Source organism: Anoplopoma fimbria, chromosome 19 (assembly GCF_027596085.1).
Source record: "Anoplopoma fimbria isolate UVic2021 breed Golden Eagle Sablefish chromosome 19, Afim_UVic_2022, whole genome shotgun sequence".
NCBI classification, from domain to species: domain Eukaryota; kingdom Metazoa; phylum Chordata; class Actinopteri; order Perciformes; family Anoplopomatidae; genus Anoplopoma; species Anoplopoma fimbria.
The window spans coordinates 11,086,485-11,098,596 of NC_072467.1; the positions used below are offsets into that span (position 1 = coordinate 11,086,485).

The window sequence follows — 12,112 nt, forward strand, 5'->3', positions numbered from 1 at the left end:
TTGAGACAGGTATAATTAACAGGCTAACTACGTTTTTAACAGTACAGTGTTATTTAAGCGATACTGGTAGAGCATACTGTACAGTACATGGTAAAGTCAGGATGGCAGGACACTTTTGACTAAGGAAGCTTACCCGCCATGTCAAAACTTACATCCGTGTTAAAATTAATTTAAGAAATACAATTTTTTTCTCTCTCATATTATATTGGTTACTTCATGACTTATCAGTTTGTGTATCACTTCTAACCGATTACATCCTCTTACATCGTTTAAGAAAACATTGTTTTGAGTAATATTTCTTCACATAGGTAACAAATGTTTGGGCCACTCTCAATAAGATAAGATAAGATAAGATAATCCTTTATTAGTCCCGCAGCGGGGAAATTTACAATAAACAATAAACCTTATTCTTACAAGCTTTTAAAACCATACTTTGGAAATTAATGACCAACCAGTTGGGAAACAAGAGATTTACACATCTAAGGTATTGCATGACAGAGATGATATATGAATCTTATAGGCAGATGTCTATTTTTAGCCTGGCCTAATTAGCTGCACCAGCAGTTGGCTGCCAGTTTGAACTCAGAACAGAGAAGAATCCAAGCACAACAATGTAAAAGAATGTCAGTATGCAGTACAAAAGTTTTAATTGCATGACATTTCTATACACATCTACTGCTGTACTTCCCCAAAGGTTGACTTTGTAACAAACTGTCGATAGCAGGTTTGTTTTTCTTGTTCCATGTGTTGGTCCAACTGTCCCAATCCATATCAAGCTAAAAAGTTAAAATTCCTTTATTTTTTTGGTGTTCCAGAAATACTTTTTTAGCACAAATATTAACCCCACATAAATAGGCGATAGACTGATAGACTGCTCATTTCCAGTAGTATGCCTTTGTGTTTTTTTTTTTTTTTTTTTGGTGTGTCACATTCGACGGCACAAACGCACCAGAAAACAGGGTTAGTAAACAGTGAAAATGGTACAGTGGTAACTTGTTTCTTTTATGTTACTTATCCAATCTCTCTTTCAAACTCTCAAACCAGAGTGTGTGATGTTGGAACAGTGAAGAGACTAAAAAAGACGGCTTTGATTAGTTTTTTTGTTGCTGCAGAGTTTGAATAAAGTGTGTTTTACGACAATCAGAAAGGTATAAAATGACTGTTGTCTAACTGGAGTCTGGTGACTTTGAGGAGAGCATATTAATTGTACGTTTTGTACGTTAAGTAATTATTGTGTTATAAGTGTTTGTTTTTTAATCCAGTTGAAGAGGGCTTAATAGGCTGCAACCACAGTTATGTAATGTAAAATAGGATTTATATAACCAATGAAGAAAAAAAAAAACTTTTTACACCAAAACAATACCACATGGTAACGTCTGTTGTCAGAAAACCCAGGGAGCTGAATATCTGACATATCCAGGGTATTACAATTATTATAAATCCACTGTATGCAATTCTGCACATTATTTTGCATCATTGCCCTCAGTTGGGTAATACAACCAGAGCTAGTAAACGGATGGATACCTTGGTATGATAAAGCTCTTTCACCTCACACAGTATATCATCCCATTGCTCCTCTGAGTGTGCGTCTGTGTTTGCAAACAGCACATATTGTAAACAGAGCAGTACTGTAGCATACTGTAGCATACTGTATCTGTGGTCTCATCTGAGAGAGCAATTGATGACATTTTATAGTTTTGCAGAGGCATGAAAATGTGATGACATTATCGCAGGGTGCTTCAGCAGTGATTCCTGTAAACAAATCAATTATTGGGAGTATAATTTATAAGGTCCCGACCCTGGAAACGGGACCGTCTTCAGACTCTTACTATGGTACTGTGACCCAAGCATCACACAGACTGACAGCCTGTTTGTAATTCAAAGTTGTCTGGGAACAAACAACAGTGCTCCAAATTGTATTGAAGATGCATAATGCCAAGTTCTTCAATATCCATTTGAGAATAGTACAGATGCAAGTCACCATGCTGACCTCACAACATACAGAGTCACACATAAAAAAATGGGTGAGAAATTCAATAGCAGCAACCTTTTACCCCTTCAATTCCTATAAACAGACACACACAAAATGGCCCACAGGAACACACACACACACACACACACACACACACACACACACACACACACACACACACACACACACACACACACACACACACACACACACACACACACACACACACACACACACACACACACACACACACACACACGCACACGCACACACACACACACACAGGTGTGCCTATGTGCTAAACCCCTAAGGACCATATCCAGGGCTCTCTTCCTCTTTCTGTGCTCCTTTTTCTCTCCAAAATCTCTCTATTCATAATGTTTCAAGATAATATTTCATTCCCCCCCCTCCTTGGGGGAGTACAGTCCATGTTCTGCCTCTCTCAGCACCTGAGAACCGAGTCCCTGAGGTAACTTACACACAGCCCGTTAGGGATCTGGACCACTGGGCACATATACATAAATGGCAGTTGCCTTCATGAGTGACTGATCACAAGCCTATCTAAGTGTCATACTGACACAAAACCTTTTATTTTGATCTAGTCTACTCTGTTCTTTTGTTAAAGAGATCTTAGAGAGGAACAGCAGCACAAAGAGATACATTTCTACACTTGTTTATCCAACACTCCTATTTTCTCTCTTCCAATGTGTGGCTTTTAAAGTTATTTCCTTCTATGCTGTTTACCTTTTTGTAAAAACAAGTCATATTCTCAGCTGTTCTTGCTGTCTTAATTTCCCCTAAATTCATATTTGAGCTTTCAGAAACTCACTGAATAAGTGTATATTTGTGTGTTAGATTTTTGGTAGTGTGAGGCTTTTCTCTGAATGCCCTGCTGAGTAATCCAGCACTGATGATTGGCGGCCCTTGTAACTGGGGGTGACAGGGGCAAGGCATCAAAGTCCTGTTCGTAGCGCCGTGGTGTTTTGGCAATGGCGAGACAGGTCCATGTGCCTGTCAAGTGATGCTGGCAGCCCCGGTCTGGCAAACACAGTGAGAAGGTAAGCGAGAGAGAGGCTGAAAGGTGTGTGTGTGTGTGTGTGTGTGTGTGTGTGTGTGTGTGTGTGTGTGTCACTGGCTTTAGAGAGCTACAGGGTGATTCGTGGAGCTCTGGTAGAGAACTTCTGTGTGTATGTTGCCTCCCCTCAAGGCCCTACACTGAGCCTTTCTGATGATATGCACTCTGACATGTTTTGCAGGCTTTACTCGAAAAGGCCCTGTTTGTTCACAGACGCACACACAGAGAAGACAAGAGGGCAATGGAATAAGGCTGTAGCTAAGTGGAGTCAAAAACACACTGAGTGGGTCGCAGTCATACAGTAAGTACATGAAGATGAACACAGCCCCCATGTGTGTCATGGAACTATCTAACCCTCAGGAGGCTGATAATAGCAGCAATTCTGTCTTGAACACAATGTCTTTCTAAGACAAGATGATCAGTTTCATACTCTCTCACATGTAGCCTCTTATAAACATGCAATGTGTAGAGCTGATTAGTGGATTATTTGAATAGCCAATTGACAGAGAGGTTTTTCAGTCATATTCAGGCAATAAATAGACACATTTTCCAGGCTCTCAAAATAAAGTTTGATACTTTTTTGGTCAAATATGACAATAAACTTAATATCTTTGAGTATCAGCCATGCTGGCAGCACTGTGAGGCTGTACCTTGGCATGTTGGGGCTATGAGCTAAATGCTAACGTCAACATGATAACATGCTCACAGTGACAATGCTAACATGGTGATGCTAAGAAAATATGTTGTTTAACATGTTAACCATCTTAGTTTAATATGTAAGCATGCTCACATTTCACCTGTCAGCTTAGAATATAACAAATTTATTGACAGCCTAATTGTGACATTTCACAAAAAAATTAGAAAACAAACAAAGCCAACCTCATTGTGGAGATGGAGAAGAAGTTGGGGATCACAAATGCATGAATATCTCAATATCTGCCACATTTCATGCAAATCTATCCAGGAGTTGTTAAGATATTTCTGGAGAAAAAATAAAGAAAAAAAATACCCGAATAGTGTGTCCAAAATAAAGTAATGTAATTCCAGTGATCCACAGGTCACCCAACCAAACACTCTGATGACACACACACTCCTGGGGAAATGTACAATGCTTGTTTCCTCCTCACCGAGTATCACCAGGATGTTACTGAGACAGGCATCCATCCATTTTCTAAACCGCTTAGCCTGTTCAAGTTCGCAGGGAGCTGGAGCACATCCCAGTAGGCATTGGCTGCCAGTCAATCACAGGAGCTGGCCCACACACAGACACATTCATGTTCACATTCACACCTACCGGCAATTTAGAGCGGCCACCAAACCTGCACGTCTCCGGACTGTGGGAAAGCAAGGAGAGCATGCCAACTGAACACAGGAGAGTCCCATGTGACAGTTAAACAAGCTACTGAACCAAGCCATGATGCTTGAGTGCAGCCAAAAGTGGAATGCTGTCAATGTACTGGGCAGCTTTCAGTGTCCATGTGCAACTGAGTATTTGTGGGAGATTTCTTCTTCAATGAATACTGAAAAACTGTGTGTCAACTGTACATCTGCATTATAAATTACAGAAAATACAACGCGATATCTCATAAAAATATTCATCTGGAACCCACATGGAAACAAAGACAAAGAAAGAGAATGCACACTCCCCAAATCTCAGGTATAGGATCAGGGTCCTTTCTGTTGCTAGGATACCGTTAATTTCTCTGCTGTGACAATCTCACGTTCATCAGGCAGACTCTTTCTCGCTGTTCTCTCTATCTCTTGGTAACTATATTTATCTCTTTCTCTGTCTCTGCATACACAACCACAAACAGCTGGCCTAAAGTCCATACAGTGTGCCCATTTGTGTGTTAATTAGCCAGCTGCAGTAACCATCGACAAATGACCTGACATCACTAGGGAATGGGATTAAAGATTGAATGTCTTGATGAACTGATTGAAAAAGCCAATCAGGTGCCTCACACACAGCTTATTTTATTGATCTATTGGATTTGACTGGATGAACAGAATGGAGCGGTGAGTGTAAGACTATAGGAGAACTGAGAGAGAGCTCCTGTGATAGGATTAAACGAGAGAGAGGGTGAAGAGAGGGAAAGAAGAGAAAGGAAAAAATGAGAGAGGAGGCTGAGAAGAAGAAGGATGGACGAGGGGAAAAAGGTGAAACGATGATATGAGGAAGGAAGTGATGAGGAGGGACAGGCAGTGAGGAAAGAAAATGAAAAAAAAGGAGAAGAGAGGACTAAAGGAGGAAGGATGCGAGGAGGGGAGAGACAAAGGGAGTATGCTGAAAATAACAAAAGAGGATGGGAGGGAGGAGAGAGGGAGGTAACACAAATCAAAGGCAGCTCAGCACTGCAGGAAGGTGGCAGACTGACACACACTTCAAACACACACACGCACACACACACGCGCTCTCTTCTCGACAACACACAGAAACAAAAACTTCAAACATCTGTATGTGAGTGTGTGTAGCGGAGGCTCTGTCTATACGATGACCTTCTTAACCTGGTTGGAAGGAATCTATAACTGCACTCACACACAAGCAGATTCAAAGCATCATATTCGGATCAATAACCTTGTGTGTGCGTCACACAAACTCATATTTATACAATGAACCCACATGTTAAGGCCTGATTTAGTGTAGTACAGTCATGCTGAGACAATCTCTTGTCAATGTCAATCCCTTTAACCTTAAAATTTAAGACTCATCCATAAACAGCTGGGGGTGATCCATATCTTGTTTGTTCCTAACAATTATCAAGTGTGTTTATATCAGCTTTTAAAAAGTCAGTTTCGACAAATTTGACGGAAAATTGGCATCTCTTGTCGCATTAATTAGAACTGTGTGTTTATTACTCTACAAAAAAATGGGTCAAACACGTTTTTTAGGTCAGTACACAACAGTGCAGGAAATTAGGAGGAGCGACTGGTTCTGGGATTATTTTTAGCAAAGTGCGTATTATTATTATTATTTTATTGTTTTACTTCTTGCTCTAAACAACATCACTAACCACTTGTAACAAAAACTATTTTAAATTTGGTCCAGAAAAATCTTTTTCCAAACATAAACATAACACTTAAACACTCCGAGGTTGTCAAATTGATCCAAAAATCTATGTACCCCAATAGCACAATCTATAGATTGTGCTATTGGATCATTGTCAGCATTTTCAAGGATTAGGCTGGTATTATTCTATTTTTTTTGTACTCAAATTTTGCAAAATGTAATTGATTGAGATTATTTTTCTAAAAATCGGTAATTCGCCTGATTGTTGCAGCTCTAGAGCAAAACCAGAAAGGAAAAGTCAGTCCTATCCAACTTGATCCAAAGACCATTCAATTCCATTAAATTAATACATTTTTTGAAAACAGATAGAATTTTAGACTTTTTTTCTTTTCAAGGCTAAATTAGGTTCGAGGTTAATTCACAGTCATTGTACAACACAGCTTGAAATTAAATGCAGTTTAAGTCCTTTTTAATGCTTTACAAGAAAAAAATAAAATTAAACATTCACAATAGTACACTCCTTGCATGAGGAGAAATGAAAACAGCAGTAACACAAGTAGGTTTTTGGAAATTATTTCTCAAACTGGAGAAAGAAATGCAATCCGAAGGGCACTATTTTAAGTTGCGTATTAATATACATTTGGTGCTCTAGTGAGTATTTATGGAAGCAGGACAGTGTATGTGGGATTAAGTCCAAATAAACTACAGTCCCCATGTTTAAAAGGAACACATCACCGAGTGCAATGGAGCTTTATGGCAAATAAAACATATTTTCAGGGGATTTGTTGACAGTAAGAAAAATATATTGAATCTATCCAACAATGTTCTTTGGGTCTAAATCCAGTTGCTAAATGTTCAACAAACTGCAAAGATTGAGGGCCTTTGTTGCTCTGTCAGAGCATTCCCCAAGTACAGCTGTAACATTTGAAACAAAGGAAAATGGTTCTTGAAGGGTTACATGGTGTGCTTGTTAAAAAGTGTGGATAAAACACACTTCAAAAGCCAAAATAAGTTAAGTAAACTATACGGGAGACCTGTCGTACTTACCTTCACTTTAAACTACACTTAAGTGTGCCCATGTGCAGGTTATTTTATTCTCTAACGAGCAGAGGGAACATCATCATCAGAGGGGCGTTGGTCACATACCCACATATTAAAACTAACGCACACACGGAATAACCCATGAAGATAACTAGCTGGTTTCCACAACAACAGGCAGCAACCTGTCCACCAGTTTCCTCTCTCTCTCTCTCTCTCCCATTTTCTCTCTTGCTCTGTCCTTCCCTTCATCTCATCCCTCTGTTCATTCCATCTCCCTCTCGTTTTCCTCCCTCCGTCGCCTCAAGAGTCTATCGAGACACAAAGTGTTTTTCTGATGTCGGTTGTGTATGCGCCTGCTGCAGTCAAATAGCAGATGCGTCCTAAATTTCCTTCCCTTCATCAGTGCTTTTATCTCAAAAGTGTGTATTAGGTACACACTATGTGTGTGTATGCGTTTGTTTACCACTGGCACCATCAGACTCTGACTTTACCTTATTCTACAAGCCGGTCTAGCGACATTGAACAAACAATGTTGAACTTGCATCAAGCACATAATGTAAGGCTGGTGAATTTTCACCCACAGAATTGTGCAGATGCATTGAAGCAATTAGTGTATAGAAAATGGAGCCTAAGGCCAAAGCATCAGTAACGTACACACTGGCGCACACTCAAAAGGGAAAACAAAATAATAAATCTATGCAAATCACTTTTCAGACGCGTGGTGCATTGTTTATGTTTCTATTACGTAATAATAAATCAACAAAGCAGACTCACAGAGAGAAATATGGCACTAAAGTTGATCCCATAACTATATGAAGGTGATACAAAAGAACATTGGTCTCCATAGTCTGAACCAAGGCGGCAAACTTATTGCTCTCACAGCGGCACATCATAGCTTCACTTATTTCCATTCTTACCTTTCACAATAAAAGGTGATAGAAGTTTATATGTCTGTCTGTCTGTCTGTCTGTCTGTCTGTCTGTCTGTCTGTCTGTCTGTCTGTCTGTCTGTCTGTCTGTCTGTCTGTCTGTCTGTCTGTCTGTGGGTAGGTTTTGTCACAGTGATAGCATCACAACTGTGCCAGTTGCTGCAACGGAAATATACAGATGTGTAGTAGAGATCAAAATGAAGGTTGAGTTTGAGGATGGGTGTGGTTCAAAAAAACTAAACGCAATGCAGCAGCTTCCTCTTTGGACCCGAGTGAAAACTACTTGCAGATTCGTATAGCAGTGACAACGCGTCTATTTCAAGCCCGCTCCGCTATCATCGTGTGAGTGTGTGTGTTGTGTGTGTGTGTGTGTGTGTCACAGCGCCCTTGGACATGCGCTTGTGGAATGTGATGAGAGCAAGGCAAAACACTGGGTTGCCACAGCAACTAGCCAAGGCCGGGAAAACAGATGTGTGTGTGTGTGTGTGTGTGTGTGTGTGTGTGGGGGGGGGGGGGGGGGGGGGGGGGTAATCAGAAGATAAGGTGAGAACAAGTTATAGGGGAAAAAAAGAAAAAAATTGTCGGGACTTATACACTGTACTTTAAGAATGAAAGATGAGCGAAAGACATAAAGGGAGAAGTCAAAGAGAGTCAAAATGGCAGGAAGGTGTAAAAATAATGCGGGTTGAAAAATGTAAACACATTTTACATTTAACATCAGCATCATCCACAGCTGATTGCAGATGTATGAATTGTTGTCCCATTTTGGAGCTATACTCCTCATCCTTTATAGATGTGAGAAGATCTCGAAGTCCTCTGGTTACTTTGAGGGGAAGTCCGCTTTATACACAGAGTCGTCTGGTCTCTCTATCTGTTTCTTGTCCACTGTCACATTCTCTCCATTCCCTCTCAAATAATCTCCTTTCCTTCCTCTTTCCATCTCATGCTTTTTAGCTTTCATATAAACTACAATATGTCTCTCTTCAATACTGTTTTTATTTCCCTCCGATATCTTTTTGTCATCCTTCACCTTTACACTTAGTCTTGAAATATATTTTGATACTATTCTGCAGTTAATAGTAACTAATTATAACACTTTTATTTCCTTTTGCACAAATGTAAACTTAACAAAAGTCAATTACTGACTTTCTAGAGGCCGGCCAGTTATCAGCTGATCTTCATGACTGCTAACCGCGAGCTGAGGAGGATCAGCCTTAAATCATTTGGAACAACAATATTAATCAGACACTTCTAATATTTTAATTCATTCACATGCATGCTGCTGAAAGAAATCAAAGTGGCCAACTAGTCTGCTGACAGCATGGAGCTAAACAGCTAACATTAAAAGCATTGGCTTGATTATGATGCTTTTGAGCTCTAAAACTGAGTATTAAGCAAAAGTGATATATAATGCTATCATGATGTGTTCAAATGTAATAAAAGTAGCTTTAATAATGTATTATTAAAACTACTTGTTTTCTTAATCAAAACATTGTTTTAAATAAAAATACAATAATTTATAATCATTTGAATTGTGTATGCAAATAACAACCATAGATGACCATAACCATGTAAAAAGGATAAGATTTAGATTTGACAGTTTACACTGACAAGAATTGTTAAAAGTATTTTCTGTGACGGTGGTAAAAGAGTTAGCATGGAGGAGGAGGAGGAAGTTTTCTTTGCACACACACAGTGCCCTTTTCCCCTAAATGAATATATGGCAACAATAATCCTTGCAACAATAAGACCTTCCCTTCACCTCTGACCAGACATGCAATACCAAGATATCTCACACACACACACACACACACACACACACACACACACACACACACACACACACACACACACACACACACACACACACACACACACACACACACACACAGAGAGATTTCATAACCTAATCAATAGGTGTGTTGTTATTTCAGCCCTGTATTTTGAGTATCAATAGCTTCATTGTGAATAAAAATATACTGTGCCTTTGGATAAGGTTAAGGCAAATGGCACATGTCTGTTGTGTGTATGGTGTGTGTGTTTGGGAGAGAGAGAACAAAGACAGAAATAGAGAAATTTGAAGCATATTTTACTCTACATATTTAAGAAAACTTGCTACCAAAGACAAACAGGATGATTTAGAGGCCAGATTGGACCAAACAGAGTCATTTAATTAAGTCAACAGACACAGTATTGACTGAAGCAATATTAGGCAGACATTATTATCGTCACCATCATTACGCCATTGATCCTTATTATAATCAACAACAATACATCATTGTCAACAGCGTCACAACTAACGAACACTGTACAGCACACAGCAGACTTCAAAGCATGTAGATAAGGGAGCCTTTAATGGCACTGTTTCATGTGTCATGTGATGACTGTGATGTGGTGGTGGAAAGCTCTGGTATCCAACACTTGTCCCAACAGCATTGCATTCAAGAGGCAATATATGGGCTTGTATCTGGTGTGCTGCATACATTTAATTAGAGAGGTCAGGTATGTATTGTATTTGAATGCACCATTCCAGACTTCTGGTCAATCTGCAGTTTTTTTGCCAGGTCTAGTTTCACTGCTATCCATTTGGAGTTCCCTCCATACTCCTCATTGAAAACAAGGTCCAAAAGTTACAGCTTATTCAAATCTTGACAACTCTAATGGCTTGAATCATGAGAAATTTGGGACCTAAAGCCGAGTCTTGGGCGAGGAGAGGTTGGTATAATGCAGCCCTGCGTTTTCACGATCCTTATATCTCTAATTAACCTCCTAACATTGGGCTGTATTGCGAAAGATATGATGCTCTTCTGTGGATTAGACTCATAATCCTCAATTAGCGTATCATACTATATATTGTACTTGTATGCTGTAGGATTTAGGCGACTCAGAAGCAGGACTAACTTAGATTGGCATGATCTTTATTGGCACGAGCATGACAGGGTTAGATGGCAGCCTTTCCCATTAGGCTCCAAATCAGCGCTGGTGTAGACAGTTTAATATATGAGAAAACAGAATGATGACAAGCTGACACTCAACAACAGAGTTAAAGTTGGTCGTCAAACCCAAGGAGGAAGAAAATTATTTTCAATATCATAAGGAGCTTAGAAATGTGACTTTAATTGGTTTTTTTTCTGACTTGTTTCACCTTCTGAACTAAAAATAAATTGTTGTCCTAATTACCTTTCTTCTACTATCTCATCCTAGACTGCTCGATAAAGCATGCGCAAACGATAATTATGCTGTTACTGCCGTGGATTGCAATTTCTGCCTGGGAAATTATATAAGCGCTTGTTAAGGATGATACCCAAACAAAAACACACAGGTGAGGTTTAACCTCTGCCTATTCACCTCCAGCTGAGAGCTTATTATGCGCTATGCTGCTGAGACAGGCCCAGCTGCACACCGCTGAATAGACATGTTCAACCAGACCAAACGGTATACATCGCATCTGCACAGGAAGGTGTGAATTAACCATTAACACAGATCTGCCACAACATAGTCTCTGCCGATCATGTGCTGCTTACGAGCCTTCGGCAAAGTCACTGTGTCATTCATATTACTCCACTGCAGCTCCGGAAGGACTTTTGCTATTGGATTTGGTTCATATCTATCAAGTCACTGAAATAACTCACTAAAACAGTTAGTCCTACTTGTGTCTCTGAGATTTATTTATCAGTGTGGGTAGAAGAGGATTATGTTGTGAGAATTCTCACCTTTCTTCAGCACTCCAAAACATAGCACTGTAACACCAGCTTTATGAAGCCGTGACAGTAACAACACATACTACCTACGGTACATTGCATAGTTAATGTGCACGTTGACCATGCACAGTAACAACAGTATTGTCCATGAAAGATTCACTACAACTATATGGAGCCAATAGGAGGTGTATTTTTTTCTGAAAGGTCAGAGCAAGGACCTGAAGCTGGCAGAGATCGGTGTCCTGCTCAGAGGTACTGTATCAGTTCTGATACAAGAGCTGGACTCCTGGTGCTTTGGTTGAAAGACAGTAGCTCTATGTAAGGCACACAGTGACCTCTCCCTGAACTACATCAGTTCTTATGGCATTCTTCCAGTGGCTACTTACTG

The 12,112-nt window shown here is 39.8% G+C and overlaps 1 protein-coding gene across 2 annotated transcripts in view; it reads right to left on the bottom strand.

Annotated features, from left to right (window-relative positions):
• Positions 1 to 12,112, bottom strand: part of LOC129108481 (guanine nucleotide-binding protein G(o) subunit alpha) — a 90,895-nt gene that overhangs the window by 58,005 nt on the left and 20,778 nt on the right. The window lies entirely within an intron of this gene.